Source organism: Euprymna scolopes, chromosome 1, assembly GCF_053919585.1.
Source record: "Euprymna scolopes isolate OS-2025 chromosome 1, ASM5391958v1, whole genome shotgun sequence".
Taxonomy (NCBI): domain Eukaryota; kingdom Metazoa; phylum Mollusca; class Cephalopoda; order Sepiida; family Sepiolidae; genus Euprymna; species Euprymna scolopes.
The window spans coordinates 100248313-100255893 of NC_136482.1; positions in this window are offsets into that span (position 1 = coordinate 100248313).

Consider the following 7581-nt stretch of genomic DNA (forward strand, 5'->3'; position numbering starts at 1 on the left):
TAGAACAATGATTTATCAGGAAAATACCAGAAAGCATTCTAAAATTGTATGAATTTATTTGAGAACAAATTATTTTATAGCCATTGTTACCGAACAATTTCTCTATTGATTCCAATACGAATTGCGTGAACCAAAATACGTTTATGCCTTAGTTATTCGAAAACCAAAAACAAAGAAAAAAGACAAACGACAAAAGAACAACAAAGAAGATAAATATATAATGTTATTTTCGGATATTGTGGGGTTTTTTTTTCATTTTTTGTTTTCTTCTTCGTTTATTGTTTTTATTTCTCATTTCGTTTTTATTTTATTTGTTTTCTTCTTTTTCCTTTATCTTCTTTTTCTGAATAATTATGGAATTTTCTCTATATTGTCTTGTTTTCTCGATGCATTTTCTATTTTGTAAGTTGAATTCTATTTCTAAGAAATATTTTTCGTTTAGTTTAGTTTGTTATGTCTATACGGAATCTTCATATCTTTATAATCTATCTATCTATATATCTATAAAAGTGAAATTGTCTGTCTGTGTGTCTGTGTGTGTACATTTCCCTACCAAACTACTCTGTCAATTTTCAATCTACAGATTCGAAATTTGACATAAGGGGTGGTGAGATTTGGTATTAATCGGTTTTCGGCCAGGAATTTGGCTGTCAAGGGGTCAAAGTTCAACGATTTCACCTTTGAAAACTCTATCAAATTTCTCCGCCAGTTTTCGGTCTAAACGCTTGAACTTTTAGATGTGGGTTACTTGGACATGGATCAAACTTTTTAATTTAATTTGAGCCCAAAGCCATAAATGCTACGGGGTAAAAATTGGGGTCAAAGTTTAAAAAATTGACCTTTGCGGTATCTTCCAAATTACTCAGCCAATTTGTAGTCTAAAAGTTTGAAATCTTACATAAAGTGTATTCGGCTATAGGGCAATCTTTTTAATCGGATTTTAGCCGGGCATTTGGTTGCCAAGGAGTCAAAGTTCAAGAGATTTGATTTTTGCGTTCTCTTGCCAATTTCTATTCAACCAATTTTGTGTCTAAAAATTTTAAATTTTACATAAAGGGTACTTAGACATGCAGCAAGCATTTTAATCAGTTTGGGGGGGGGAATTTGGCTTCCAAGATGTCAAACTTGAAAGAGTTTAACTTTACAAATTCTACCAAATCCTCTACCAATTTTGGATCTAAAAACCTGAAATTTATGATATAGGTTACCTTAATATGAGTCAAACTTTATATATATACTAGCCGATTTACCCGAGCTTTGCTACGGATATATTTGTATTACACAATACTAATTGGCATTCTTTTAATATTTATGTAATTACAGGTTCGAAACCAAAACTTCTGGGTAAACGACATTTCTTGTACCACTGGTAAAAATGTAAACGAAAGTTCTACATTACGTAGAAAAAAACTGTACAGGTCCGTTTTCAGTCTATGTTGCTCCCAAAAATGTAAATTAGGATTTTTGCGGATAAACTATGCTTGGTTGTGTATATAAAAAGTACCCCTTTTTTAATAAAGGAAGGACTTTCACATAAAAATTTAATAAACAAAAGATACGGCAAATATTGAATTACACTTGTAAATCATATCTAAAAAATAGCACGGTTCGTAAACTGCAGAAGTACTAAACAGATAAAAACACCCGCATTTTTGTACTTCTGCAATTATTTTTCTTTGAGTGACGCTGAGACATAAAGTGACACCCCTCCCCCCGAAAAAACCCCATAATTACGTCGAAACTCCCCCACACAAATATATATTATCAACTAAATCAATTAACCAGACAGGAAAACATAAGATCTTTCTCAAAAGAAAATCGAAGAAAAAAAGTGAAAAAAAAACGCGTAGGAATACATCTGATATAAAAAGCATTACTTTACCTTGTTTCTTTTTCAAAGTATTATGGAAACGATAATAAAATTCAGACAGTCAAGTGAATAGTTGAAAAATGATTTTAAAATCGTCCGTAGGAAATAAATTTTAACCTTTTGGTAAACGTGCTCACACCTTACAATGAATCGACATTTATAGCCGAGACTTTAATAGAGAGCTAATGTTTTAAAATATTTCGTCGAAAAATAAAATCATCCTTAGCCTAATTATTTATTTTTTTTATCAATATTTGTAACTTTTACATTTAGAGAAAATAAATAATTAAAACAAATCATTTTATCACCATATCTCTCGATTTGGTTAAAAACTATATCCGTTCATAACCGGAAGTGAAATATCAGTGAAAATTACTTAAAATGTGCCAGTTTAGCAAATAGTACAAAATAACTTGAATTAAAATAATTTAAATAAATTAACTTTAAATAATACTCTTAAATAGAACAATTGCATCAATTACATTACTATAATCAGTAATTTTAATTGAGCGAATTATTTAAAAAGATTTTCTTTAATATAATATGCAAATTAGATTAGTTCTATTATGTAGATTGCCTTCAATATAGTGTATATATATTGATCGTGATGCTATTTATTTATATAGAAAATCTTATAGTAAATAAAATTCATATAGATAAACGTTTTCAGCAGGAAGTTTTGTATATATTAATCAAATTGTGAACAAACAAACAAACAGACAGGATTACGAATTTATATATATATATATATATATATATATATATATATATATATATGCACATAAAGTTATGAACAGTACATATGGCCCGAGCAAAGCCGGACTGAACTGCTAGTATATCTATAAAAGTGAAATTGTCTCTGTGTGTACCTGTGTCTGTGTGTGTACATTTCCTTACCAAAGTACTCTGTCAATTTTCAGTTATCAAAGTCGAGATTTGGTCTAGTATGCTACGTATATCCTATAGATACTTTGCCTCCAAGATGACTGCCTTTGTCTGTTTTTAATGACACCCCCTTTTTTCTTTTTTTAACTCTACCCCAAACTCTATACCCTGACGTGTAAGTATACTAAACTGTTACTTAAATCTTCTCTCCTGATCACTAACTAACTGCTCTATTTCCTAAGTTGCCATTAAATATAATCCATTGCACATAACTTAGAGGGGTCCTGGCTCTCAACCCTAAACCCTAATAGACTGACTTTTCGTAAATCGATAGACATTAACACCTAAAGATTTCTTAGGTATGCTTTTGATTATACTCTTATCCCAAAACTAAATACTTACTGGCCATAGTCCTATACATAGATTAAAACTGATCTATAATGAACAGCAACCCTTAATATCTTCTTTTGATAGAAGATAGTATTGCGATAATTTATGCACAAACTGAACCGGTACTCATCGTAATACAAACTTCCGGATATTAAGAGAAAGACGAAGCCATCTTCTCTCGTTAGAAGTTTGAAGACAACATACTCAATATCTAAAATTCCATGCATTCACATACACTGAAAACATGCCACTTATCCATCCATCTATATTTAACTACACTTACAGAATATGCCATAACTTGTATCTTCCAGGTATACCTGTATTTAACTGTACTTCAAATCAAATGTTGTCTTGTGTCTATATTGAGCATATATCTTATCTTTCAGTCGTATTAAATACTCAGTCTGGACACCAAATTTTAATTTCTGATATTAAGGAAATCATACTTTAATATATTATCCTATTCCTGAACTTACAAAACTATATCTAACCATACATAAACTCGTCTCTCTCAAACCAATGCTGTTGCAAATTTAGTGCTTCCACTGCATGAATTTTTACCTATCCCCTCTCCTATTTACAATGAAAATGGAAAGCATAGTAATGTCCTTTTAATCACTTCGAAGAGTATAATTTTACAGTAGATGTTAACCTAAATTACCGTTTTTTTTTTCAGTAGATATTAACCTAAAAATACGATTAATATTAACTACCCATGCGGGATCACAGAAATACCTGGATTAGGACCCATGCGCGGTGCTGATTCACCCGTAGATCTTCCCAGATCATCCGTCTCTAAAACTCTGAAGTCAAACCTAGGGGAGAGAGGCCTCTTCAGTCCTGGATGACAACCTTCCTAGAGCTGGTGCTTCAAATAAATCACCGGTTGGCAAACCTAAACTGCTTAAGGAGGAGATAGGCTCAGTCTATCGCCCGACTCTCATACTCCTACTTTGCTTATTAGCCAGGCGTATAGGTTCTATCACAGGGACTCGTCAGAATCGCCCAGTGGTTGACCTTGTTTCCTGACTAGGGCAATGAACGCCGTTTTTCCCCGCTCCCGCCACATCCCATCCCCCTAAATTGGACACTGTGGGAGTGATTCAGTATCATATATGTCGGTGCAGTTGGACTGGGCTTTGCCTAATTGATTGAAGGTACCGGATTGACAGTTTCCTGGCTGCTGTTTCCGACTGATAGTACAGGAGCCCTAACTCTTTGGTAGCGCTTAGAGCGGCTGCTCCATCAACAGTTGTATAATATCGGGATGTTTGTAGTGCCATGTCGCGCAGGAAAGGGACCTTACACTCATCGCCGGTGGGCTTTCCTGAGGCCACAATCCTGTGGGTGAGGACAGCTGATGGTCTACTTGTGTTGCATGTCTGATATTCTGCACAACCACTTGTCCAGCACCCCTAACTCCCTCATCCTATCTGAAACTTTTAAATTAAACAAAATGAAATGATATTTTAAGCAAAAGTTATGTTTAAACCAGGACCAAACGAAAAGAAAACCAACCTGCCTCCTCCCTTGAGGCTTGTATTTACGAATATCCGCGGGCTTATGTTGATGCTGATGTTGAATCATATCTCCTTGTAAACACCCCGGATATCTTAGCATTAAGCGAAACTAACATTCACTCCTCCATTCCCTCTAACCACTTTAACATGCCTGATTATCTCCCACTCTGCCGTAAGGACTCGGACAGATATATGCATGGGATTAGAGTCTATATTCGTAACACCCTCCCACTGACTAGAGAAATAAAACTAGAATCAGACGACCAGGCCTTTATACGCTTCAGACTAGATATGCAACATAATATTAGCTACTTGTATTTTCTCTACCGCTCTTCCTCAACCCAGGACTGTACCCTAATAAACAAAGTCTCTAACAGCATAGATATAGCACTCTCCCTCGATACTAGTCCACCACAGTAACTGGCTTGGATTCTCTAATTACAAAGACGTAGCTTGTAGCACAACACATAGCTTCTCTATATCCCATTCCCTATCTCAGACGGTTACATTCCCGACACGTTTCCCAGACCAGCAGGATCAACATGTCTCACTTCTAGCTATTTCTGACAACAGTTCCCGATGATTGTACAACAAATGCCCACAGCCCACTCGGGAATGCTGATCACGCTGTGATAATGATAGAAATCACCCTAAATTCTCGCCCTAAAACTGAAGTCCCACTATTCAAAACAACGAGGTATTACAAAAAGGTTGACTGGGAAGCCATCAGGGAACTCATAAGAGATGGCTCATGGTAAAATATCTTTTCTCTTCCAGCTGAACAGTGTGCAAATGAGACCCATGAATGGTTCAGAACTGCAATTGAGGCACATGTTCCCACACGGAAATTCTAGAGCAAGCTTCACTCTCCCCAATGGTTTACCTCTGTTTGTGCAGCTGCCATTGCCCAAAGGCAGCATGCGTTCCGCAGATTCCGCCGACATAAGTCCAGTTCAAACAGACAGAAGTATATAGAAGCTAGAAATAATTGTAAGAGAGTAATAGTGACAGCTAAGACAGATTATACTGAAACCACCAGGAAACGCATTGAAACACAGAAATTAAGAACCCGTGATTTTTGTAAAATCTACAACAGTGTAGTAAATAATGGGCAGTCAACAATTCCCTCACTATCCAACAATCATGAGGTTGCTTGCACGGCAACCGACAAGGCTAATCTGCTCGCCAGTCGATTTGCCTCAAACTCCACACTGGACCCGGCACACCACTCCCTACCCGACTTTCCTTTGCGGACAGATGCCACACTAGATGATTTGAAAATCATCCCTGCTCAGGTGCACGGTATCATAAAAAAACTAGGCACCTCAAAAGCATATGGACCAGATCTCATCCCGGCTGTGCTAATAAAAAAATGCTCTGCTGAGGTTTCTCCAGTTCTCTCCAAACTTTACAATAAATGCCTTAATGAATCTTGCTTTCCCAATTGCTGGAAAACCGCTTCTGTTGTACCAGTCTTCAAGAATTCTGGTAAAAGAACTGACCCACTAAATTGTCGCCCCATTAGCCTCCTCCTACTTTTCGCCAAAATATTTGAGTCCTTAGTTAATCAAGCCCTAGTCCAACACCTAACAGCTGCTAAACTACTGACCGACAAACAATATGGATTCAGGAAAACCCGTTCAACAGCAGATATCTTAACTGTAATCTCTAAACGTGTATACCGTTCACTGGACAAAACAGTGGAGGGTAGAGCGGTAGCCCTTCATATATCTAAGGCTTTTGACAGGGTATAGCACGATGGTCTTCTAAGGAAAATTAGACCATATGGTATCATTAGAAGAATACATAATGTAATTAAATCCTTCTTAAGTAAGAGAAAAGTCCAAGTTGTCCTCGACGGTCGTACATCCAAACAATATGATATAAATGCGGAAGTATCCCAGGGGTCTATCCTTGGACCATTATTATTGCTGATATTCATAAATGACCTCCCTGATAAAATTGTTTCGGAGATGGGTATATTTGCCGATGACACCACCCTCTATAGCAGGCATGAGGGGAAAACAAATGAACACATATCTAAGGAAATGGCAGAAACACTAGAGGATGACCTCCAATCTGTAGTTGTATGGGGACAAAAATGGATGGTCACATTCAATGCTGCCAAGACTAAGCTTGTTACCTTCAATAACTTCAAGAAACCTTTTCTACCACCAATAGCAATGGCCAAGAACACACTGCCTGAAAGTACTTCCTTTAAACTCCTCGGCCTAACGTTTACAGGGAACATAAACTGGAATATATACATTGAGAGCATTGCCAGGGCTGCTACAAAGAAGGTTGACTTTCTCTACCGTGCCAGAAAAATACTTACGCCTGTATCTATAAGGCCACCATTCACCCGTGTATGGAGTACTGTTGTCACATTTGGGCTGGTGCATCTGCTGCTTGTCTCTCACTCCTAGACAGGGTTCAAAAGAGAGTCGCCAACCTGATAGGTCCTGAACTGTCATCTAGGCTTCAGCCTCTGTCCTATTGCATCCCTCTGCCTGTTCTACAAATGCTTTAATGGTGAGTGCTATGACAAACTGCAACCACTTGTGCCTCCTCAACGTGACTACCCCCGACAAACCAGACAAGCAACTAAATCCCACCCTTTTACAGTGGAGATCCCTAGATGTAAAAAAAAGCCCTTTTACTCTAATAGTTTCTTCCCCAGAACTGCAAGTCTTTGGAAATCCCTTCCGGGAGTCTGCTTTCCCAACTGCACTGATAAGCAGAAGTTCAAGTGTAATGTTAGCAAGCATTTTTCTACTCATCTCCCTTCATAATACCCACGCAAATTATGTCCCCGATAGTAGCCTCCTACTTCAAAGTGGCACTTGCCTTATTTGGGGTGAAAATTGAATTTAAAAAAAAAAGGGATAATGACATTCGGGAAAATCTTTTTTATTG